The sequence below is a fragment of the Lacerta agilis genome, chromosome 11, assembly GCF_009819535.1.
Source record: "Lacerta agilis isolate rLacAgi1 chromosome 11, rLacAgi1.pri, whole genome shotgun sequence".
In the NCBI taxonomy this organism is placed as follows: Eukaryota; Metazoa; Chordata; class Lepidosauria; order Squamata; family Lacertidae; genus Lacerta; species Lacerta agilis.
Window position 1 is genome coordinate 1,500,643 of NC_046322.1, and position 25,682 is coordinate 1,526,324.

The 25,682-nt window shown below is 51.1% G+C and overlaps 1 protein-coding gene across 1 annotated transcript in view; it reads right to left on the minus strand.

Annotated features, from left to right (window-relative positions):
• The window catches only part of IL11RA (interleukin 11 receptor subunit alpha), a 136,056-nt gene extending 112,400 nt beyond the window's left edge, over nt 1-23,656 (minus strand). The window contains exon 1 of the mRNA XM_033164472.1: nt 23,517-23,656. The gene's annotated coding sequence lies outside the window, so the exon portion shown is untranslated. The remainder of the gene's footprint in view (nt 1-23,516) is intronic.
• Nucleotides 23,657-25,682: the final 2,026 nt, after the last annotated feature.

The following is a 25,682-nucleotide window of genomic DNA, read 5'->3' on the forward strand; positions in this document are numbered from 1 at the left end:
CTGGGGCAAGCGGGCGAGAAAAGGAATCGCAGAATGGCAGAGTCAGAAGGGAACTCCAAAGGTCATCCAGTCCAGCCCCCCGCAACACAGGAAGCCCAGCTAAGGAATCCCCGGCAAAGCCAGACTGGGGAGGCTTTGGGAATGTAGGGCAGCGAGAGTAGCAGGCCGGGGGGGGCAGTTACCAACTACAGTGGTACCTCGGTTTACGAACTTAATTTGTTCCGGAAGTCCGTTCTTACACCGAAAGTGTTCTTAAACCGAGGCGCGCTTTCCCTAATCAGGCCTCCCGCCGCTGGTGCCCTTCCACCGTTCGGTTTCCGTTCGGCTTCCGGGGCAAGGTTTGCTAGCTGAAAAACGTACTTCCGCTTTTGCGGAGTGCGTTGCCCGAATCATAGAATCCTAGAGTTGGAAGAGACCCCAAGGGCCATCCAGTCCAACCCCCTGCCAAGCAGGAAACACCATCAAAGCATTCCTGACAGATGGCTGTCAAGCCTCCGCTTCAAGACCTCCAAAGAAGGAGACTCCACCACACTCCTTGGTAGCAAATTCCACTGTCCAACAGCTCTTACTGTCAGGAAGTTCTTCCTAATGTTTAGGTGGAATCTTCTTTCTTGTAGTTTGAATCCATTGCCCTGTGTCTGCTTCTCTGGAGCAGCAGAAAACAACCTTTCTCCCTCCTCTATATGACATCCTTTGATATATTTGAACATGGCTAGCATATCACCCCTTAACCTTCTCTTCTGCAGGCTAAACATACCCAGCTCCCTAAGCCGTTCCTCCTAAGGCATCGTTTCCAGGCCTTTGACCATTTTGGTTGCCCTCCTCTGGACACGTTCCAGCTTGTCAGTATCCTTCTTGAACTGTGGTGCCCAGAACTGGACACAGTCTTCCAGGTGAGATCCGACCAGAGCGGAAACGTTCGTAAACAGGACTGTCCTTAAACTGAGGTACCACTGCATTGTAACAGCTCTGAGAGTGGGTTGCAATTTGATAAGGACTGGTTTATTCTGCGTTCCATTTTAATTTTAAACCACTCCAGGAGCTGAAAGGTTGGGCATAAATAAATGAAAAAGGAACAAAAACACAAGAGGATCGCCGTAATCATATACACTATGAAGAAATTCAATTTCTGAGCACCGTTCCTTACGTAGCTGAAACAGTAGCACTTGGGGAAATGAGGAAGGAATCAGATGGCTCATTTTGCAGGAGGCAAAAACAACCCCAACAACCAAAGAACCGTAGAGTTGGAAGGGACCCCTGGGGTCATCTAGCCCAACCCGCTGCATTGCAGGAATCTCAACTAAAGCATCCATGGCAGACGGCCATCCAAGCTCTGCTTAAAAACCTCCAAGGAACTTCCCAAGGGAGTCTGTCCCACTGCCAAACAGCTCTTCTGTCAGAAAGCTCTTCCTGTTGTTGAGTCAGAATCTCCCTTCTTGTAACTTGAAGCCATGGGTTCGAGTCCTCCCCCAACAGAGCAGGAGAAACAATTTTGCTCCCTATTCCATGTGACAGTCATTCTATCGTATCACCTCTCAAAAAAGCTTAAAGGTGGCAAAAGAGTCCCAACCTCCACAAACAACTCAATGGGCATCAATGTTTTTTTTCTGGGGGTGCTGCAGGGTACACAGTACCAGCACCTTTCCCCCCACCCCAATGTTAATAGTGTGGCATTTACTGTAACAACTTCATGATGAGTACCGTCACCTTTTTTCTAAAAACAAACAAACTGGCAAGCATTGAATGCTCTCTTTTGGAAGGGGAAATAAGTATAAACTAAGTGGAAATAAAAGGCAAGTATGCTGGGAGAAGAGACCGTGGGTGGCGCTGTGGGTTAAACTACTGAGCCTAGGGCTTGCTGATCAGAAGGTCGGCGGTTCGAATCCCCGTGACGGGGTGAGATCCCGTTGCTCGGTTCCACCACCTAGCAGTTTGAAAGCACGTCAAAGTGCAAGTAGCTAAATAGGTACCACTCTGGTGGGAAGGTAAACGGCATTTCTGTGCGCTGCTCTGGTTCACCAGAAGCGGCTTAGCCATGCTGGCCACATGACCCGGAAGCTGTACGCCGGCTCCCTCAGCCGGTAAAGCGAGATGAGCACCACAACCCCAGAGTAGTCCGCAACTGGACCTAATGGTCAGGGGTCCCTTGACCTTTACCTATGCTGGGAGAAGGCATGGGTGGCTTGAATCCTGAGGAGCTCTGCTCCATGCTGCAACATTTTATTACAGGCCTCACATGGGCTCTTCCAGGCCTAGCAGAGAAATGCAGTTTGGCAGCTGGAGCTCCACGAGAACTCTTGCTTTTCCCTCTGCCAGCCCCAGCAGGCTTATAACTTTTGCAGGTTTTTTTACACCATATGCAAAGAGGAGAAAACCATGTGTGCAAGTGGGGTTTTCATTATTCCTTAGCACCCTAACTGAAATGTGATGAGGGGGGGGAGCTGCCTCGGCTTAAATTCCCCTTTCGAACCACCATCCTTCAGCCTTCCCGATCTCTTCGGGCCTCTCCAGGTCGGGTTATAGATTAAAGATTGGCCTCCCAGTTTCTCCGCAAGCAGCAATTAGGAAAACCGCTTCCCAGTGTGCCTGAAATTCCTGCAGATCACAAGCTCTGAGCTCTCGCCTGGCACAGAAACCTTCTGGTTTGCATCAGCAAAAGCCCAAACGCACAAACTGGAACAAGCCTGTTTGCGGATTCTTTTGAGATGCAGCCGGAGGCAGTCATATCAAACATGATTTGGATGGGGGGAGGAATGGGGCTGCAGGGCTCTCTCTCTCCCTGGTTGGGGGGGGAAAGTGTTTTTTGTGATATCTGCACATTTCACACACAAGCAAATCATTTATCCTTGCCGTAAAAGTTTTATGACAAACTTTGATGCATAAAAGAAGAAAGAGAAAGAAGAATCATGTTTCCCCGCGGACGCCAAGCGCTGCTTTTCCTCTGAACAGGCCTCCCCTCCGCCCGTTCCTGTGTTTTATTTGCTTTCATGATTTTACTCCTCCTGAGTTCAAAGAAAGAAGCTTGCCTCTCGCTCACCTTTCAACATCAGAAGCAAAGAAGGTGTAGCTACAGGGTCCATGTGGAAGCCATTTCTGTCCCTCTGAGCCATGACAACTCTGCGGCTTGGCCCAGCTCAGTCGCCATAAGGAAGGCTGGTCGCCCAAGAATTGATGCTTTTGAATTATGGTGCTGGAGGAGACTCTTGAGAGTCCCATGGACTGCAAAAATATCAAACCTCTCTATTCTGAAAGAAATCAGCCCTGAGTGCTCACTGGAAGGACAGATCCTGAAGCTGAGGCTCCAATACTTTGGCCACCTCATGAGAAGAGAAGACTCCCTGGAAAAGACCCTGATGTTGGGAAAGATGGAGGGCGCAAGGAGAAGGGGACGACAGAGGATGAGATGGTTGGACAGTGTTCTCGAAGCCACCAACATGAGTTTGACCAAACTGCGGGAGGCAGTGGAGGATAGGGGTGCCTGGCGTGCTCTGGTCCATGGGGTCACGAAGCGTCGGACACGACTGAACAACAACAACAAACACTTTCCTGGTTTCTCCACAACCACAAGCCCCACAGGATGGCAATAAGAATCTAAGAAGAGAGCATCCTGTTCTCACTGTGGCCGAGAAGGAAAGTCGCAAGCAGGATCTGAGCACGAGAGCCCTATCCCCTCCTGCAGTTTGCAGCAATTCATTTTCAGCAACGGTGCAGGCAGAACGCAGCCATCCTAGCTAGGAGTCACTGACAGCCCTCTCCCCCTCCATGAATTTGCCCAACCCTCTTTTAAAGCCATCCAAGTTGGTGACCATTGCTGCCTCCTGTGGGAGGGAGTTCCACAGATTAACGAGGCACTGCATGGAGGAATACACTGGCCAATTTTCTTGGATGCTTCACTTGAGATTCCTGCAGTGCAGGGGGCTGGACTACATGACCCTTGGGGTCTTTTCCAACTCTACGGTTCTATGAGCTGCCCTTATTCTTCCCTTTGACTGGGGCTGCCCACAAATCGTCTTCTTTAGCCATTCATTCTCCTCTCTGATTTTAAGGAGGTCAGCTCAGGCTCTCACACTCTGGGCAGCTTCAAACGTTACGGACACCTCAAGGAGGCTGCTTATTGCTTTATTTGTTCGTGGGAGAGCCAGACCGATGAACTACAGCCACTTAGCATGTGAGAGACTGTGGGGTGTAGTGGTTGGAGTGTCGGAAATTTCCTGGACTTTTTATGTGAGGGGTCAGAGACCAGTCTCCGCTGGAACCAGACCCAAACGGCCTCCAGGGTCCAGAGCCTTCTGTGGTCACAAAGGCAGAGAAAAGCCAAAACCAGGGGAGTTCAAAGCAAATGAATAAAGCGATGAGATTGCTAGAGACAGGGGGATTAATACTTAATCGGCTGTAGGATCTGCAAATATTTTGAGGGCCCTGACAACTCATGGGTGACTTTTGTTGTGCACAGAATGCAAAAAGAGATAAGATTAGAATCCAAAGTCCTTTTGATCAACAAGGCGACTCTGAGAAGAGCGAAGCTTAGAGAGAACAAACAACAAGAAGAAGAAGATCCACCAACCAGCTGCAGCAGAGGTTGGCCAGCCAGGAAAAGCAACCCTGCTCACCCATCGCCACAGTCACTGCCTGGGATAGAAAAGGAGACATGCTGGTTCCAGAGGAATGAAGAGGGTACTCCTCTTTTCACTTCTGAAAAGCCAGTGTGGTGTAGTGGTTAAGAGCGATGGACTCGTAATCTGGTGAACCAGGTTCGCTTCCCCGCTCCTCCACATGCAGCTGCCGGGTGACCTTGGGCTAGTCACACTTCTCTGAAGTCTCTCAGCCCCACTCACCTCACCGAGTGTTTGTTGTGGGGGAGGAAGGGAAAGGAGAATGTGAGCCGCTTTGAGACTCCTTCGGGTAGTGAAAAGCGGGATATCAAATCCAAACTCCTCCTCTTCTTCTTCTTCTTCTTCTTCTTCTTCTTCTTCTTCTTCTGGACCACAATTAGTGGCCTGGAGAGAGTCAGGGGCCAGGAGGTGATACTGGAGGGGAGGGCACAGCGATCCTGATTTTGCCCTGAATTATCCCCCATGGATTTGTCTAACCCCCTTCTAAAGCTGCCCAAATTGGGGGACAGCTCAGTTTAACCATATGCTTCCATTTGTCCCGGTTCTTCCTGTGTCAGGAGATTCAGGACAGACAAAAGAAATAACTTCTCAACACAGAGGAGAGTTACCAACTCTGGAACTTGCTCCTGCAGGAGGCCACTTAGAATATTCACTTAAACAACCTTAAAGTATCAACGACTTCCCTTCCTCTCTTTCCATGGTTCATTTTGCACAACATAAATCCCTGCATATTTTATATAAACCAAACCATTCAGTATTCCATTACAGTGGTACCTCGGTTTACGAACTTAATCCACTCTGGAAGTCCTTTCTGAAACCGAAACCGTTCTTAAACCGAGGCGCGCTTTCCCTAATGAGGCCTCCCACCGCCGGTGCCCTTCCACCGTTTGGCTTCCATTCGTAGACCGAGTTCGCAAACCGGAACGCTACTTCTGGTTTTGTGGAGTTCATAAACCAAATAGTTCGTAAACGGGGCTGTTCGTAAACTGAGGCGCCGCTGTATTACATCCATCAAACACTATTTACACTGTTGAATTTATCTTAATGCTGCCCACGTTTTCAAATAAACACAATTTCCCTCCAGATATTCAATAAACATTTCCCAATCTTCTTTAAACGTATGTTCTTGTTGTTCTCTTATTCTATATGTTAGGTTTGCAAGCTGCGCATATTCCATCAGTTTAAGTTGCCAATCTTCTATAGTCGTTTTCCATTTTGGAGCGAAATTTTGGATCACACCTCCAGAGTTTTTCCCGAAGGGGAAAATCTATATCTATTGCCCAGCATTGTTATAAAAAATTTTAAGCTGCACACATATGGCAGGCACACATGGTCCACAGCAAACCAAACCTTAATCCTTCCACCCCTCCCCTAAATCTACTTTTTGCTGAACCAAAAAAGGCTCTAAATCAGGGGTGGCCAACTCCCAAGAGACTGTGATCTATTTATAGAATTAAAAACTGGCAGTGATCTACCCCCATTTTTGGGGGGGGGGGTCAGGTCAAAGTTGTTGAGCTTTTTTATGGAGGAACCAACAAATCGCTGGGAAAACAAACAGCCTGACTGAGTAAACTCCATCTTCCGTTCTGCAGATCATGCAACAAGGGAGGACGGGGCGAGGGGCGGGCGGGTTTGATTTTACCAACGCTAAGGACGCAGCGATCGACTGTGATCTACCAAAACCTCCCTGGGATCTACCAGTAGATCACCTTCGACCTGTTGGACACCCCTGCTCTAAATGTTCCATCCTTCCGCAGTTCTAGCCTTGCACGATTCTGCAATGCTTGGAACCCCAGCCTTCGTGCAGAAGTCAATCCTATTTATATTGGGGGATATTTACTGCCGCGGAGGAATGTGCCGGAATGGGCAAGGCAGGCGCTGCAGAAGCAAGCCTTGCACTCCCATGTGGTGAGAGAGCCAGTGTGGTGTAGTGGTTAAGAGCGGTAGACTTGTAATCTGGTGAACCGGGTTCGCGTCTCCGCTCCTCCTCATGCAGCTGCTGGGTGACCTTGGGCTAGTCACCCTTCTCTGAAGTCTCTCAGCCCCACTCACCTCACAGAGTGTTTATTGTGGGGGAGGAAGGGAAAGGAGAATGTGAGCCGCTTTGAGACTCCTTCGGGTAGTGATAAAGCGGGATGTCAAATCCAAACTCTTCTTCTTCCATGTCAACCCGTTGCAGAAAGCACAGGTGCTCCTCGTGTCCCACAGAGGGAGGCCACGTTGACTTTCAGGCGCAGGTCTGCCAGAAAGGAAAAGGAAAAGGCCGCCGTTCTAGCAGAGAACAAGGGTGGATTGTGGGTCAGGGAATGTCGAGTGGTGCAGCTCAAGCAAAAACAAACAAAGTCCCTGGCGACAAGTATTGACACAGCATTACTGGAGAAGACAAGACACCCTGCACACAAGAATCGGGAGTGAGCGAGGAGCCTGCATGCAGGAAGGAAGGAAATACCCTCTTACTACTGAACTCTGCTTCAGAGACTCTGGAGGTTGGAGAAGTTAAAACGTGCTTCAGATGAATCCATAATTCAAAAGTACTTCTCCGCTATGTTTTCCAGTTATGAATCCAGACGGGGGGACAGGGGACGGACACATGTGCATAACCTTAAAGAACTGGGGTATCTAAGAGGGTGAGTTACTGGACTACTGCCATGCGTTCTACTTGGGGCTACCTTTGAAGGTAATAATAATAATAATAAATTTTTATTTATACCCCACCCTTCCCAGCCAAAAACCGGGCTCAGGGCAGCTAACACTAATTAAAATCACAGCAAAAACATAAAACAATCAATTTAAAAATACAGATTAGAATACAAATTCAAAATTCAAAATTAAAACTGCAGTCTCATTTTCAAATAGCCCACCAATAAAAGAATGAAGCATAAATATCAAACAGAAACCAACCCAAAGGCCAGGTGGAACAGCTCCGTCTTGCAGGCCCTGCGGAAAGATGCCAAATCCCGCAGGGCCCTGGTCTCTTGTGATAGACTGTTCCACCAAGTCGGGGCCAATACTGAGAAGGCCCTGGCCCTAGTTGAGGCCAACCTAGCATCCTTGTTGCTCGGGACCTCCAAAAGATTCTTATTTGAGGACCTTAAGGTCCTACCTGGGACATACCTGGAGAGGCGGTCCCTTAGGTACAAGGGTCCTAAGCCACATAGGGCTTTAAAGGTCAAAACCAGCACCTTAAACCTGACGCTGTACTCCACCGGGAGCCAGTGCAACTACAACTAATCCAGAATGCGGCAGCTAGACTGGGGACTGGGAGCGGCCGATGGGACCTAAAGGGTCTTCACTGGCTCCCAGTACGTTTCCAAGCACAACTCAAAGTGTTGGTGCTGACCTTGAAAGCCCTAAACTGCCACAGCCTGGTTTACCCGAAGGAGCGTCTCCACCCCCATCGTGCAGCCCGGACACTGAGGTCCACCATCCGAGGTTCTTCTGCTGGTTCCCTCGGTGCAAGAAGGGAAGCTACAGGGAACCGGGCAGAGGGCCTTCTCGGTGGTGGCGCCCGCCCTGTGGAACACCCTCCCATCAGATGTCAAGGAAATAAAGAACTGTGTTTTTATATGCGTTGGAAGCTGCCCAGAGTGGCTGGGGCAACCCAGTCATATGGGCAGGGAACAATTATTATTATTATTATTATTATTAGGCAGGAAGTTCAAATCTCTCTTCTGCCAGGAAGTGCCAGCGCCGTTGGCAAGCCTCAGTCCTTCCACCTGCAGAATGGGAGGCTGTAGCGCTGGCTTAGCTTGCGGCAGCCTTCGCCATCCTGCTACCTGCCAAATGTTTCGGACTACAGCTGCCGCCAGCCCCAGAAAGCACCCCTAAAAATGTCAATGCTTCTCCTTATACTCTAAAGTGCCAGATATACCAACGCTGTCTCGCGCATAAAAATAAAGTGCATTTTGACGGAGCAGGGGAAAGTGTTAAGTGCTGTGGCTCTTGTGGTTACCCAAGTTGGCAGCCCTAGGAGGCATCTTCAACCAGCGCTGCATTTTGCCAGAGGGCATCTCTGGAAGCAAAGGTGCCAATTCCCATTTCCCATTCCTGCCAGCAACGCCTCGGAGCCACCAATATGGAGCCCAGCCATTACCTGCCAAGGGGGCAGGTTTTGACCCAGAAAGCTCCAGTTGCCGATCGCCACCCAAAACCCACAGAGGGTCGAGGTGCACAGATCTTCAGCAGGCACGAGAAGATGCTTCAAGCTCTCCAGTGGCAGGAAACGCTTGGAGTTGCCCGTCGCAACTCTGGTCTAGACCCAACAGCCGTCATTCATGCGCCTGGAGCCTCAAGGGTTGAGGACTGAGCAGATGTCCATGAGCGAGGTCAACTTCACCCTCGGCATGCTCAAGGTCGGGTGGCCATCTGCCAGGGATGCTTGGGTTGAAATTCTTGCATTGCCGGGGGCTGGACTAGAGGACCTTCGGGGGTCCCTACAATTCTGTGATTCCGCAGAACATCTGAAAGAGCTCATGTGCACAGACAGCACACTTCCCAGCAAGCCTCTCCCCTTGTTGACCAACAAAGTCCATTCATCGGAAGCTCAGCATCATCTACTCTGACACAGTGGCTCTCCAAGGTTTATGTCCAGCCCAACTTGGAGATTATTAAGTCATTAATTGTGTCTATAGCACTCTTTTTCTCCAAGGCACTGACTCAGTTGACCTCCCACAACAAGCCTTTGAAGAAGGTTAGGCTGAGAGGCAGTGACTGGCCCCCCAGCGTCAGCCAGTGAGCTTCATGGCTGAGTGGGGATTCGAACCCTGGTCTCTCCCAGTGTCCTAGTCTGAAACGCTAACCACTGTACCACACTGCCAGGGATGGAACCTGGGCAGGTGCTCTGCCAGAGAGCTAAGGTCTTTCCACAAGATGCGGAAGGGAGAAGAAGAAGAAGAAGAAGAAAAAGAAGAAGAAGAAAAAGAGGAGGAGGAGGAGTTTGGATTTGATATCCCATTTTATCACTACCCGAAAGAGTCTCAAAGCGGCTAACAATCTCCTTTCCCTTCCTCCCCCACAACAAACACTCTGTGAGGTGAGTGGGGCTGAGAGACTTCAGAGAAGTGTGACTGGCCCAAGGTCACCCAGCAGCTGCATGTGGAGGAGCGGAGACGCGAACCCGGTTCACCACATTACGAGTCTACCGCTCTTAACCACTACACCACACTGGACAATAGCCCAGAAACAGAGAATCTGGATGCAGATGAGTTGAGCAAAGGTAGTCAGGTTCTTAAAACCTTCAGCTGAATCACAGCAATCTCTACTTGCGTTTCAAACATCTGGGCTACATTTAAAAAACAAACAAACCCAACGTGGCGTCAAATATCTAATTTTCCCGAAGACAAGACGCAGGAGCAGGTGGTGTGCGATACAATATTCAGCCGTTCCCATCTTGCATACTCTCACAAGCCGTGCCACCGGTGGAAGGAGAAGAATGAAAATCCCTCCAGGGCATTCACCGGAGAGTTTTAGGCCTGTAACAAATTAAAGCTTTTGTGGGGGACCATCAACTGCTTTTGGGGGCCTTTAACCGATTAGCGGATTCATTAGCCCATTAAAATAATATATTACAGTATTTCAGAGCAGGTGATGTACCGAGGACATTTCTATTGACTTAATAACACAAACAAATCACTTTTATTGAGCGCATTCCAGCAAGAGGCCTGGGGCCCACTTATTCTAATGGGAGCGCCAGGCGCATCGGATTGCATGCGCAACGTGTACAAACTGGTGTGCGCTTAGGGGGCAGGGGGAGTCAGGATCTGCTGACTCTGCCCCAATCTCCACACATCACGTGCACATGGACTGTTTGGTGTACACATCCCGAACATGCAATGTGGAACTCACAGAATTTTATTTTATTTTCCATGTCGTAAGTTGCCTTCAGCATGGTTTGAGCTATGGAAAAGCGGCCTGCAAATAAAATTATGCATGTATGTATGCATGGAAAAAGCACACACCCAGTGAAGGGCACTCAGCCTTTTCCAGGGGGCGAGACAGTGTACTGATGTGTAGGCTCTGTGCACTCATAACTATGACCCATTGCACACCCTCATGTTCTTTGGACACCTGAACAGGACTCTAGAAGCTTACAGTCAGTGGACAATGGGAAACGGATAGGGTCCCATGCTCAGCTCCTGCCAGCAAGACAAATGTCTTGCTTTAAAAACTATATCTCTGTACTAAAACCTTTAACAGCAATTTAATAAACGCAGCCTCATGATTAACATGTTTAGTGGCTCAGCTGGGAACAGCGCACACTCGGTTGGGTAAGCCCACATTTCCTAGACAACGTTAAACAAACAGGAACAAAGGGAGATGTTTGGACGGGGTTCCTGCAGCGCTAGAGACCTCCCTTCTGTTTACCCACCCCGGCTCACAGCCATCCTGCCTTCTGGAACTTAACACCCTCGCACACGAGGACATCTCTCTCTCTCTCTTTCAAAATCCATGCAAAAATCCAGAAATTGCAGCTGCTTTCACCAGACGCTCTGCAAGAAACTTCCACGTTCCCAGGCCTTTGCAAATGATGTCACAGCAACGACTCACAGGGCACCTGCTCCCACCCCCCAACTGCGCAGAATCATTTCCGTTCGTCACCAGTCGCCATCTAAAGCATGCACCGAAACAGCAAGGAATGCGTGCAATCGATTGATGCCCCTTGCATTTGTGTCCGGCCAGGGATCCATGGCTGAACGTGGCTCCCTGCTGAGGAGATTGTTGTTGTTGTTCAGTCGTTCAGTCGTGTCCGACTCTTCGTGACCCCATGGACCAGAGCACGCCAGGCATGCCTATCCTTCACTGCCTCTCGCAGTTTGGCCAAACTCGTGTTAGTAGCTTCGAGAACACTGTCCAACCATCTCATCCTCTGTCGTCCCCTTCTCCTTGTGCCCTCCATCTTTCCCAACATCAGGGTCTTTTCTAGGGAGTCTTCTCTTCTCATGAGGTGGCCAAAGTACTGGAGCCTCAACTTCAGGATCTGTCCTTCCAGTGAGCACTCAGAGCCGATTTCCTTGAGAATGGATAGGTTTGATCTTCTTGCAGTCCATGGGACTCTCAAGAGTCTTGGACTTCTTCATGCGATGTATAGTTAATCCACGGAACTCCCGCCCACAGGAGGCAGTGAGGACCACCAACCTGGATAGCTTTAAAAGATGACTAGGAAAATTCATGGAGAAGGAGAGGACTATCCATGGCTTCTAGCCAGGATGGCTCTGCTGGAAAGTGCAGGAGGGAGAGAGGTCTGTTGTGATCAAATGCTGTTTACAGGCATCTGGTTGCCTCCTGTAAGAACAGGATGGTGGACTAGGTGGGCCATTGGCCGGATCCAGCTGGCTCCTCTTAACATTATGACTCCTAAGGCAGGTGAGGCCAGAAGTCACCTTTCTCAATCACAGCAGTTCTTTAAACTTTTTCACAGATCACCTGAAAATTGCTGGTGGCTTTGGGGGGTGACTTTAAAAACTTTTGGAGTTCCACATTGTAGAATCAATCCAGGTTTCACTTCTGAATTAAATAGGACAAAAGGTAAATCGGTTTTCATTTTCTTTGGAGGGGGTCCGACTAGGTGAGTCTCGGGAATCTCTTCCAACTCTACGGTTCTATGATGCTAGGAATCGCTGCCGGTCAATGGTCTGGCTCAGCAGGAAGCTGGGATCGCTCAGTCGGTAGAGCATGAGGCTCTCAATCCCAGGGTTGTGGGTTCGAGCCCCACGTTGGGCATTGTGGGAATAAACTTTTCAGGTGCGCTCGCACCTGTGTTTATTTGTGATTATTTGTGCTTAATTTTACTGTATCCTTCCACCTGGAAGGAAAGGTAGCAGCAGGATCCGGCAGGCGATTCACTGCTGGGATCCCTCCACGGGGCAAAAAGGCTCCAACTTTGAATTTCAGTTAATCTGCTTCCCGCCTAATTTAGGGCAGCAACAGTGTTGTGATTGGATGTTATGTTTGTTGTGTCATCACTTTACTATTCAATAAATAGCTGTCGCTCCCTGTTTGTGGTGTGGAGAACGCGCAGAAAAGCCCAGTGAGAAGAACGTTGCGTGACAAGCCTAGGCAAAGCGAAAGCGAAACCATCCACGCAGGGCAGCAAAAGCCGTTTTCCTCCAGACTGCAGTCTCAGTTGTTTTATTTTCACTTTTGCTTTAAAAGTCTTTTATTTGGCCGTTCAGTTTTGGCCACCTTTAGCTTTATTTTCCTCTTCGGAGTTTTTGGACCAGACAGACACTTGCAATTATCTACGAGGCAAAATCTTCACGGACTCACAGAACTCAAACCCTCAGATTGCAGCCAGCGGATCTCTTCGTCCACGGCACGGTGCGAGCGGGCTCCAGGATTACCGGCCGTCCCGTCCGCAGGCTGCCTATCCCCACAACTGGCGCCCCGTGTGAGGCCAACTTCGTCCTACACACGGGAGGCGTCAGCAAGAATCCCCACAACTGGTGCCCCGTGTGAGGCTACACACGTGAGGCATTGGTTATTCCTACAGGGCATAAGATTCCTGCATTGCAGGGGGTTGGACTAGATGGCCCTTGGGGGTCCCTTCCAATTGTATGATCTATTATTCATTGTGAAGTTGCTTCCTCTATTCTTAGTGTACATGGATCACTATTTGCGCATCTCTGCTCTATGACACACACCAATGCTGGATTTGGGGCAAGTTTGGGCAGTTCCCCTGCACAGGGTGCCAAACCAAAGGGGAGCAAAATGGCAAAGATCCATAACTGAGGAGATCCATTTGGAGGGCACTAAATTTTGCCCTTGCTCAGGGAGCCCTATTATGAAAAATCCCACCCCTTGAATATACAGGTAACATCTGACCAGTCACAAAGGACAGGAGACCTGACAGGTGGCAGCTAAACTTCCTTAACTATCTTGCAAATTACGAATGACGAATGGCTGCAAGGTCTTGCAGTCCCTGAAGGCAGCGGATGCCTTTAGACATTTCTTTTGCCTGTCCTCCCACAAGAGATTACAACCATTTAAAAGCTGGAGGCATAAATAACAGCTGTCAAGGTATTGGCTGCAGTCCAGGGGAGTCAACAGAGCAAGGCCAGAGAATGTCTGCCTTTCCTCAGGGGTTGCTTAGACCTCAAGCGGTTTCTCCAAAGTACAGGATCCTCCCACCAACATGCACAAAGCATCTCCGGTGGGGGGGAACCCAGCGGGGCCGGGAGCGGGTCTGGGTGTTCTGTGGAGTCGGTAGCTAAATCAAAGATGTTTCTTTTCAAAAAAGCCAAACCCCACTTAATCTCAGCACCGTCTTATCTGCAACAATTAGCCAAACAAGGGCTCCTGGGACATTCAGAAAATGTCTATCCGAAAATGGAATATACATAGAGAAAGCAGTGTCGTGTAGTGGTCAGAATGAGGGGCTAGGACCCAGGAGAGACCGGGGGTCAAATCCTCGCTCGGCCATGGAGCTCACTGGGTGGGAACTTGGGCCAGTCAGTCTGACCTGTCAGCCGAACCTTCCTCACAGGGTTGTTGCGGAGATCAAATGAGGCAGGGGACAACTGGGTATGCCACCTTGAGCTCCTTGAGGCAGGATAGAAATGCAACAAACAAACAAACACCATTTTATTTATTTAAACAAATTTAATTTGCTTCATTCCGGTTTTTAAATTTCTGTATGTTTTACAACAGGGTTGTAAATTCTTAGTGATAATTTCAGTGTTTCGTCTTTTTGTGAACTGCTTCAAGGTGGTTTTTTCCCCCTACAATCAAGCGGTATACAAATTTGATCAAGCAAATAAACAAGCAAATAAGCAAATAACAGGTGCACCCCACCCGCCACCCCTCAAAGTGTGAGATAGGTTTGGCTAAGAGATGGCAATTTACAGGTACTCCCAATCACCCAGTGAGCTTCATGGCCAAGCAGGCCTTTGAACCCAGGCCTCCCTGGTCCAAATTGGACACTAGCCACTAGGCCACATTGCACCATGCATGCTCTCATGCTCAGGCTTTGGTGAGTCTCCAAGAGGAGAGGGTTCTGACTTTGCTGGCAGGCGAATGGGCGAGTCAGGAATAGCCTGCAGAAATCTGCAGAGACTGAGATGGAACATGGGGAAAATTAATCACACAGATCAATCGCCTCATGACTTGTGGTAAGAAAAGGATTCCCAGCCACAACCGCCCCGCCCCTTCCAACTCAGCTGGATATCCTAGCTGCATCTGTGAGGTTGCATTTTCTTCTAGTACATGCAAGAGCAACAGAAGTGAGAGATGGATGGTTCAAGGTTCGAGTCCTCCATTGCCACGAATTCACCGAATGACCAGTCGAGCCCCGCTGTCTCTCTTTCCCTGCCATAATTCCCCACCAACGAAAATAGGGACTACCTTACAAGCTTGTGATGAGGGGACACACACTCCAAAAGATTGCAAAGCATTCTGAAATTTGGAAAGTGCTATGTTGCGGTTTGGCTCAATTACTGGAGCCACCTGCAGATGAATCATATTCAGTCTTTCTTGAGGCGAAGAAGGAAGGTCTTATCTCGGAAAAAAGGGATGGCAGGATTTGTTTTACTGCCTCTTTACTCCGCTTTTCCTTTAAGGTGCCCAAGGTGGGGTGCATGGTTCTCCCCTCTGCCACCATTTCACCATCACAACAACCCCATGTAGATCAGATGTTTGTGGGAGGGGGGTTATTGTTTGTTGCTGTTTTCATTATGTTGCGTTTTTATATTGTATTTTTTATGTTGTGAACCACCCTGAGATCTACGGATGAAGGGTGGTAATGTATACAAATTTAATGAATAAAATGAATAAAAATAACCAGCCCAATCGCCTTCTCAATTTGGCCCACGGGCGGTCCGGGAATCAGCGTGTTTTTACATGAGTAGAATGTGCCCTTTTATTTAAAATGCATCTCTGGGTTATTTGTGGGGCATAGGAATTCGTTCATATATTTTTTTTTCCAAAATATAGTCCGGCCCCCCGCAAGGTCTGAGGGACAGTGGACCGGCCCCCTGCTGGAAAAGTTTGCTGACCCCTGCCCTAGAGGAAATATGCTCCAACAGGGTGGAGTGCCAAAGTCCACATGCTTTTTCCTGCTGCTGCCGGCAGTGTCTGGGGCTCATAAGCAGAGCTTGCTGGATCAGGCCAATGGCCCATCGAGTCCAGCCTCCTGTTCTCACAATGGCCAACTAGCTGCCCCTGGGAAACCTGCAATCAGGATCTCAGCACAAGATCTCTCTCCCCTCCTAAATTTTCCAGCATTGCTGCCTCTGACCATACAGCCAAAGCGCATCCATCAACAGCCCCTCTCCTCCTCTGTCTCCTTCCCCTGGCAAGAACCGCCCTGGGCGCTGCTTGCTGCCCCATGCCCCCAGGGGCGCTTGAAGGACAAGGAGCCGGGAAGGCGGGCAGATCAGCTGTGAATCAAGGCGGCAAGGCTTCCGATAAGGCCGAGGGCGACGGGAGAGGAAACTTGGGCGGCTTCCAATATTCTCCGGCCTCGGAGGGGACGGGTGGCGGGCTGAGTCACTCTCTCGCTCTCCCATTCATTCATTGATTCATTCATGCTTCATAAGAGAGGCCAAGGGAGCCAAGGCCTCTGTCTCTCCCTCCCCACCGCCCCCCCCATTCCAGCTGCCACAGCAAGAAGATTTTATTACAGCAAAGAGAAAGTTGCTTAACCGACGTGCGTCGCCATCCCTTCTTCCCACCCCGACCCTGGACTTTCCCATGCGTGGGAAGAGCGGGCGTAACGGAGGGTCACCGCCAAGAGGGCGGGTGTCACACACGTCTGGGTCGTCTCCAGAGCAATGACCCAATTGGAGGCCTGCCGGGGCAGATTCCGCACCGTCAACCCAGTTCTCCCTTTCTTGCCACCTGCTGCTGCCAGGCCTCATAGAATCCTAGAATCATAGAGTTGGAAGAGACCCCAAGGGCCATCCAGTCCAACCCCCTGCCAAGCAGGAAACACCATCAAAGCATTCCTGACAGATGGCTGTCAAGCCTCCGCTTAAAGACCTCCAAAGAAGGAGACTCCACCACACTCCTTGGTAGCAAATTCCACTGTCAAACAGCTCTTACTGTCAGGAAGTTCTTCCTAATGTTTAGGTGGAATCTTCTTTCTTGTAGTTTGAATCCATTGCCCCGTGTCCGCTTCTCTGGAGCAGCAGAAAATAACCTTTCTCCCTCCTCCATATGACATCCTTTGATATATTTGAACATGGCTATCATATCCCCCCTTAACCTTCTCTTCTCCAGGCTAAACATACCCAGCTCCCTAAGCCATTCCTCATAAGGCATCGTTTCCAGGCCTTGGACCATTTTGGTTGCCCTCCTCTGGACACATTCCAGCTTGTCAGTATCCTTCTTGAACTGTGGTGCCCAGAACTGGACACAGTATTCCCTGCCAGCCCTTCTCCCAAATCTCATAAAATCACAGAATTGCAGAGTTGGAAGGGGCCCCCAAGAGTCATCTAGTCCACTCCGCATGCGCGATGCAGGAATCACAGCAAAAGCATCCCTGGCAGGTGACAATCTGTCAAGGGCACTATTTACACACATTATATTTTGTCATATTATCAGGAAGAATTTCCCTTTGAATGCTTATATCGATCATTGACATCACTAAAGCTCTTTGAGTTCATGTTACATTGTTTGGTCTCATGTTGCTCTGTTTTTTGATTCTCGTTCGAGTTGCAACACAGGGGTTCCCTTTTTGACTTGCTTGATGCACAAGGGCACTTCTCAGCCAAAGGGACGCAATTAACGATTTGCTGTCAAAGATAACACTCACAGTTGCTTCTGCCGCTCTGGAGATCTGCGCACACCAGTCTAGCGTCTAGGCAGCTACTCCCAGGTCCACGCTCAATGGAGAAGTTGCAGGAACTGGGGACCACTCCCCCTCCACCACTTTATGTACCTTCCTCCGACAGGCTGAGCACACATTGCCAGAGACTACGCCTGCCTGCATGGAAGCTTCCCCTGCTCTTCCCTCTTCACCCCTCTCTTGGTTCTGGGAGACAGGGGTGCTGAAGGGGGTGGAGAGCACTTCACTTGCCTGGCCTGCCTCCTCCTCCTCCAGCTCAGAAGCTTCTCCTGCCTCTGATTCTCGCCTCCTGGGTGGCACAGGTCCCCACAGAGCTCTGCCCCCTCCTCCCAAGTCAGACTCCAGCCCGCCTTCTCCCAAGGTGCACTCGCCACATCCTGCCACCATCCAAACACTGCTCAAGAATCTCCCATGAAGGAGAGCCCACCACCTTCGCAAGGAGTCCGTTCCACAGCCAAACAGATCTTCCCTTCAGCAACTTCTTGCTTAGGTTTAGATGTGCCGGCTTGTGATCCAAAACATCTGCAGGCCAGCGGAGAGATTTCATGGTTGGCAACTGCTGCTAGGCCTCTTTCACCGCAAACGCATCCCATCCTAAAGCTGCCTACTCTATTGGCCATCACACCTTGCAGCCACAGCCAATTTCACAAGTTGCGAAGGAATAAACTGAATGCTTTCTTCTTCTTGGAGCAGAGATCCTCAAACTTTTTTAACAGGGGGCCAGTTCACTGTCCCTCAGACATTGCTGGGGGCCGGACTATAGTTTGGAAAAAATATGAACGAATTCCTATGCACACTGCACATGTTTTATTTGTGGTGGGCAAAAAACAGGAAAAACAATACAATATTTAAAAAGAAGAACGGTTTTAAGCAACATAAACTTATAAGTATTTCAGTGAGAAGTATGGGCCTGCTTTTGGCTAATGAGATGGTCTGTATCTCCTCCCACCTGCTCTGCTGGGCAGTGGAATGAGGCTCCCCAGCCCCGAAACGGCCACTTCCCTATCCCACCTTGGAGCGTAACGGCTGAAAAGGGAAAGCGGGGGTCGGCTGACCTCCCCCCCCCCCCGTAGCTGCCTCACCCGAGTCACTCGCCTTGCGCAGCACAGCTGAGGGAACTCTCAGGCACAGACCAAAGAGAGAAAGAGAACACAAAAGCACCAGCCCGCCTGCTGCGTGTGCACTGGATCGCATCATCCCTCCTCTTGCGCGTGCACCGCCCCCCCTCCCCGCAACCAACCAACCGACCAACCAACCACTCGCGGTATCAACGGACGCCGAATGCACAGGTCACGCTCACACACAGGACACCGTACTTCCTTTTGCCGTAGAGACAGCGGCGGGTTCAGGACCCTGGCGGGCTGTATCTGGCCCACGGACCGTAGTTTGAGGACCCCTGTCTTGGAGTGTGTCTCCCTCCCCCCCCCCAAGTTTACAGGCATGAATTTCACCCTCTGATCCATACGCCCAGGAGGACCCTGCACATCATTCTGTCCCCACCACATGCAGAGAGTGCAGGTGCAATGCAGAGAGTTAGCTGTGGAGCAGAACAGCCACAGGTGACTCACACAAAAAGCTTAAGGAGCGTTATGCAAGAAAATGCAACTAGCAAAACTCCCTGCAGTACGAAGGATAAAGAGAGGAGAGGGGAATGCAATGCCACCATCCTTGCAGCCTGGCAGGGCAAGGCTTCCACAAAGACCAACACACACACACACACACACACACACACACACACACACACAGCTCATCCGAAGCAAAGGCTCATTCAAGGAGGAAAGGCCTTTAATCACACAAGAAGAGGAACTCTCCACCCTTGTAAGTCTCAGAAGCACACCAGAGCCTGCTGGATCAGGCCAACGGCTCCTTTAGTCCAGCATCCTGTTCTCACAGTGGCCGACCAGATGCCTGTGGGACGCATGGAATGAGGGCATGAATGAAACAGCCCTCTCCCCTCCTGCGGTTTCCAGCAACTGGTACAGTCAAACCTCACATCCTGAACACCTCCATTTTGGAACGTTTCGGCTCCCAAACGCTAAAAACCCAGAAGTAAATGCTCCGGTTTTCGAACATTTTTCGGAAGCCGAACGTCCGACGCGGCTTCTGCTTGAGTGCAAGAAGCTCCTGCAACCAATTGGAAGCCATGCCTCGGCTGTCGAATATTTCGGAAGCCGAACGGGCTTCTGGAATGGATTATGTTCAACAACCGAGGTTTGATTGTGTTCAGAAGCACTGCTGCCTCCAACTGTGGACAAAACAAAATAAAAAATAATAAAAATTCCTCCCAGTAGCACCTTAGAGACCAACTAAGTTTGTTCTTGGTATGAGCTTTCGTGTGAGTGCACATGTGCTGGCCCCAGGGGTTTGTCCGTGAAGCAAGGTCCAAGTCCAGTCCTGGGTCTAGGGGTCCAAAGGAGGTCAGTCCAGTGGGGAGCATGGCAGGGAGCAGGTCAAGGTCCAAGGCAGGTGCAGGCACGAGGTTGCAGGTCAAGCATACATTCGCAGCTAAGTTGCTCACACAACTTGGGCTGGGGCTGGCTGGCTTTTATCTGGCCCTATGCTTAGGGCGGCCCCGATCCTCTGGAGACTCACCTCTCCTCCGGGCCTGGAGGCGAGCACTCCTCCTGTAGGTACTTAGCTCCCTTCGCCTCTCTGCCCTGAGCCTCTGCAGCTCAGGAGAGGCTGGTGGGTTACTGGACCCAGGGGCTGCCTCAGCTTCCTCTGAAGAGGCTGGGAGTGGAGCACCTGCAGGCAATGGGTCTTCCCTCCCATCAGGAGCCAGAGCAGACTCCGCTGATGGCTGCACCTGGGGATCCAGCACAGGTGGGGATCCTTCAGGCTCAAGCCCTGGCCCCGGCTCAGCTGGTTCTGGAGGCGGGGAATCCTGTGCAGGCTGGGATCCCTCAGGTTCAGCATCTGAGTCTGACTCCCAGGCCATCACCGCACACTTCCTCAGATACGCTGAAACAGAAGTCACCAGACCCTTATATATAGTGAGAGGATGGGGAGGGGTATTACTCAGAAGGGGGGTGGGAATGTTTCAGTGTATCTGAAGAAGTGTGCATGCACACGAAAGCTCATACCAAGAACAAACTTAGTTGGTCTCTAAGGTGCTACTGGAAGGAATTTTTTATTTTTTATTTTGTTTTGACTATGGCAGACCAACACGGCTACCTACCTGTAACTCCAACTATGGAGGCAGAGAATACAGCTTCTCTCCTCCAAGGATTGTTCTAATCCTCTTTTGAAGAAGAAGAAGAAGAAGAGGAGGAGGAGTTTGGATTTGATATCCCACTTTATCACCACCCGAAGGAGTCTCAAAGCGGCTCACATTCTCCTTTCCCTTCCTCCCCCCCCCACAACAAACACTGTGAGGTGAGTGGGGCCAAGAGACTTCAGAGAAGTGTGACTAGCCCAAGGTCACCCAGCAGCTGCATGTTGAGGAGCGGGGAAGTGAACCCGGTTCACCAGATTACGAGTCTGCCGCTCTTAACCACTACACCACACAAAGGAGTTCCATAGTTTTACCATGCACGATTCCTTCATTCCCAGGACCTCTTCAGCATTTGCTCCTCTACTGACATTCCTTGTTCTGGGGCTCGCCTCTGCCTTGATCATCACAGCCACAAAACTGAGCAGGTTGGTTTGCCTGACTTTCCATTTACAAGGATATAAGAAGCCCAGGAGGCACGGAAGGAAAGAAGGAGGCACGGAAGGAGCTGTCTTGCTCACAACCAGAGCAAAGGACCGAAGCCAACCCTGACAGGCTCCACAACTCCACAAGGTCTAAGCAAGAGCAGTTGTCTCTGGGAGAGGCGTGGAATAAAGCCCAGCCCTTCCACAGGACAAGAGAAGCTCTGCTCCCACCAAACAGCAGTGGGTGCGAATCTTGGGCACGCGATTATTGCCCTTTGGAACTCCCTGCCTACTGATATCAAGCAGGCACCTTCACTGTATTGTTTTTGGCGCCTTCTAAAACCATTCTTGCTTCAACCAGCCTACCCAGAAGCTCAGGAAGTTGGTGTGAGCTTTAATCTGCTTGGGTATGTTAAGTTTCTATAGGTTTCTAAGCACTGCCATGAATTTTTCTTGATGTTTTTATCTTTTTGTAAACCTCTTTATGAGGTTGTTGCTTTTGTACAATCAAGCGGTGTAAACTTATTTTGTGAAACAAATAAGAAACAAGTAAATAAATGATAAGTATTATTATTATTACTCAATTCCCTTCCCCAAAGCTCTTGCAGAATATGAGATAATAAACCTTCCCATTTTGGAGATGAAAGACACAGCCTGAATGAGCAGATCAGGCCTGGGGAGGGATGGGCTCAGGGTGGTGGCGATGGAGGGAACCCCCAAGGGACACACAGAGACCCCTGGGGGCCTGAGTTCCCTCGGCCCTGGAATTGACATGCAAAATGAACACCTTGTGACTCTTGGTCAAGGCCTAAAGTCCACAAAGGTTGGACCACACACACACACTCCCTAGGTCAAGACTCCAGCCATCTTCCCAGGCCATCTTCCTCTCTCACTTTCTGGCCATTATAGGGCTCTTTATTGCGAGACACCAGATAGCCCTGCGGCCTGCTAGCACAAAACCCACAGGGTCCATTCTAAAGACCCTATTTACCAGCCCAACGCTGCAGTGCGTGCCCTCTCTGGAATTGCAAAGAACCGCCCAGAAAACTCTCGCCCCACTCCCAGATCTTCTTCAGAGGTGAGTGTCACCGAAAGACAACCCTTTGATCTACTCTCAAGTGTTCCTCCAAAGCAAGCAGCCGCCTCGAGATCGGGGCCACGCTGTGTCCCTGCTGCGGCAGCCATGACTCCTGGCGTGCACGGAGGAAGATTTGCACGCGTGTGTGTGTGCACAAGCAGTCACAGGCCTGGAAGCCTCTCGGAGAGATTTACGAGTGTTTGCGTCTCGAGCGAAGGAAGGAAAGGAGCAGATCTCTAAATAACTGTGTCCACAGAGTTTACCTTTTCCTCTGCAGTTCCCATCACAATAAATAAAAGGCGAAGCATTTCCCAATTCCTGAAAGGGGGGGGGGAGAGGACATGGACTGTGTGCTAAGCGGTGTTTTTGTTGTTAGTGCCCAGTTGTCTCTCCCCCCCCCTCCTTCTTACAGTCGCACCAGGGACCCAGAGAGTTGGCTGGCTGGCAAAAAGGCCCCCCCCCTGCTGCGTCTCTCCCCTGCCCCCCTCCCTTCCTCCTGCCTGGCATTTTACGGGCAGTGAGCTGCCTGTTTCTCTCTAGTAATAAAAGTTGGGTTGCCAGCTGCAGCTGCTGAGCGTGAGATGGGGGGGGGGATGGAGAGATGGGGGAGAAAGTGGCCGTTTAGTCTCCAAGGACTGCTGCCAGGGAGGTTGGAGACGGCAGGCAGGAGAGACCCCCAATGCCTTTCCGGGGTGCAGAGGAGGGACTCCCGGGAGGGGGGGCAGGAGAGAGGGAGGGAGAGTCTCTCTGCCCCCCCCCCCCCACGCTGCGGCTTCTGCAGAGCTGTTTACGGGTCCTGCCAGCCAGGCAAAAGAAGTTGGCCTTCTCCCCTGCGTCTGGCTGGCCAGGCCGGCGAAAAGTCCAGCCAGGCTGGGATTCCCATCACCCGAAAACTCCATTCCAGGCCACACAAGTCCCAAGATAAAAGGCCAATGGGGTGGGGGAGGAGAAATGACTTTTCCAAGGAAAAGGGGCGTCTGTCTTGCTCTTTTATTTGTCGGGAGAGGTGGAAAGGAGCACGTTAGGGGAGGGGGCATCTCTATCCGGGACGGGCTGGGGGCTGGCTTGAAAAGTCCTGCGTCTCCCAAAGGATATCAGCCCGTCTCTTGGCGGGGACTCGCGGCAGTAAATAGGCAGTGGAAAGTTTTTTTTTTTTCCCGGGAGGGGGAGGATTGCAATGTCTCTTCCTCCGGACCGGGGTAGGGGGGGGGCGTTTGGACATAACTTTCAGACTGGGGGCCTCCCTTAGGATGGGGAGGAGGAGGCTTTTCCTTGGGAATGGGGGGCGGAAGGAAGGATGGCGGGCTGTCTGGGAGGAGAAAGCGCAGCCGGGGAATGCGACGCGCGCTTGGAGAGGTTTCTGGCCCCCTTCCCCCCCGTGCGCCCATCCCGTCGCCGCGGGCCTTACCTCTTCCTCCTCCTCCGTGGTCCCGGGGCTGCTAGGCGCGCATGTTGGCCGCGGCTGCCCGCGCTCTGCTGCTGCCTCCGGCCGGCCGGCGGAGGGTGCCGGTGTCTCGGCTCGGCTGCCTCCGGCTGGCTCGCTCGCCCGCGCCGTCCCGCCCCGCGCTGCCGCCGCCGGGGCGGCCAATCCGGGCGGGCGAAGGCGGCGTGTCTGGCGGAGGAGGGCTGGCCAGTCCCCGAGGAGCGAGCGAGCGGAGGCTCCTCTCCGGGCGGGCGCGCCGCGCTGGGCTGCGCTGCGCTGCCTACCCGACTGGCTGGCAGGCTAGAGGGGAGCCCGGACTGGTGACTGGGCGCCTTCTCGTGACCTGCGCCCCGAGACGCGTTTCCACGGGCAGATTGACCCGGGGGCTTCCAGCCAGGGCAGCCCTCCCAGCTGGCACGGAGACGGGGGCGGGGAGACAGAGAGCGCATCACGCGTCGGAGGAGGAGGAGCGTTTCCCGACGCGTGTTGACTTCACGCGTGGAAAGGGACGTCGGAATGCGCCCCGGTGCGAGCATCGGCCGGCAACAGTGGGTGGGCGGCCGGCCGGCCGGTGCAATTAGAACTGCCCAAGCGGGGAAATAAAGTGATTGGTTTGGGGGGGGGGTGGCGGGGGTCCCGGCTGGGCTTTGCAGGGAATCTGCGACCCTGGACCCTTCCAACTGGAGAGCTCTTGGTTTGGGGCGAAGCAGCTCTTTGCTCCCGGGTCCCCCAGCCCCAAGGACCCCGAAGCGAAGACGTGAGGGGGCCAACCCAGTGGGCTCTTCTCCTGCGCAACCCCGCTGCGCAAGGGCCCAGCTCTCCGAAGCTATCCTGGGCTTTTCTTGCGAGCCCTTCTTGTCTTCCAAGGGGATTGCGCGGGAGAACATCCCCGATTCCGTTTTCTTCTCTTGGTTTATTAGCAGACCCTGGAATCAGTGGAGCAAGCAGCACCCCCATCTCCCCAAATCTGATATAATTGTAAGGCAAGATAGCTGGAAATGGAAGCCTTTCACTTTGTCTTCATTGAAGAGACCCCGAAATGAGGACAGCCGTTGAGAACCTTCAACCTGAGTCAGGCTACAATCCTTAAATCTACAGGGGAAGGAATGATGCAGGCAGGCCAGCCTTCTTCCCTAACCTGGTGCTATCTATATTTTGAACCACAATTCCCATCAAGCCACTGTGGTAGCTGGGGACTGATGGGAGTTGTAGTCCAGCACATCCCGAGGGCACCGGGTTGGGGAAGTCTGATTTAAACCATGGCATGGAGAAAACGAACGGAAAACAGCTTTTTCCCCTCTCTCACAACACTAGGGTGGAATCCAGACATGTATAAAAAACGTTGTGGAAATGGTTTTTGAAAAAAGGTTTTTTGAAAAATGCAGTATATTGAATTTGCCATAGCTCACCATTGCCACCTAGTGTCATATTTGTATAATGCATTTTACAACACACTTAAAACGTACCTTATTATCTGCAGGGAATTGGACAAATTCATGGAGGGGAGAGCTGTCCATGGCTCCTAGCCATGCTGGTTATGTTTGGCCTTCACAGCTGGAGGCAGAAATGTTTTTGAATACCAGTCGCTGGAAACTGGAGGAGGGGAGAGTTGCTCTTGTGTTCGAATCTTGCTTGTGGGTTTCCCCTTGGTTGGCCCCTGTGAAAACAGGATGCTGGACTAAATGAGCCATTGGCCTGATCCAGTAGGCTCTCCTTATGTTCTTCAATTAATGAGACTTCTGGAGTCAACAGAGGAAGCTTGAGAGCTTCTCAAGCCTGGCAGAGGCGGAGAAGGGCTTGGCCATCCACACCACCGGGGCGGGTCATTGGGTTGCAAATGGTATTTTTAATTTTGAATCACTTTTCTAATTTCCGGAACTTGACATGTTGGTATTTTCAGATTTTAAAAAAGCTATAAATAGCCCCACTTTCCCGTGTCTGTGGAAATACCAATTATCCTTGTTGGATTTTCCATGGGGCGGGGGAATGAAAATGGTGCCAGCAGGATCCTGCCTGCAGGCGTCCCAGACACAACTGGTTGGCCATGGCAAGAGCAAAACCACTGGACTAGGTGGGCCCCTTTGGCCTGATCCAGCAGCCACGACTTTTTATTACAACCAGAAAGAAAGCTTCACAAGGATCAACAATAAG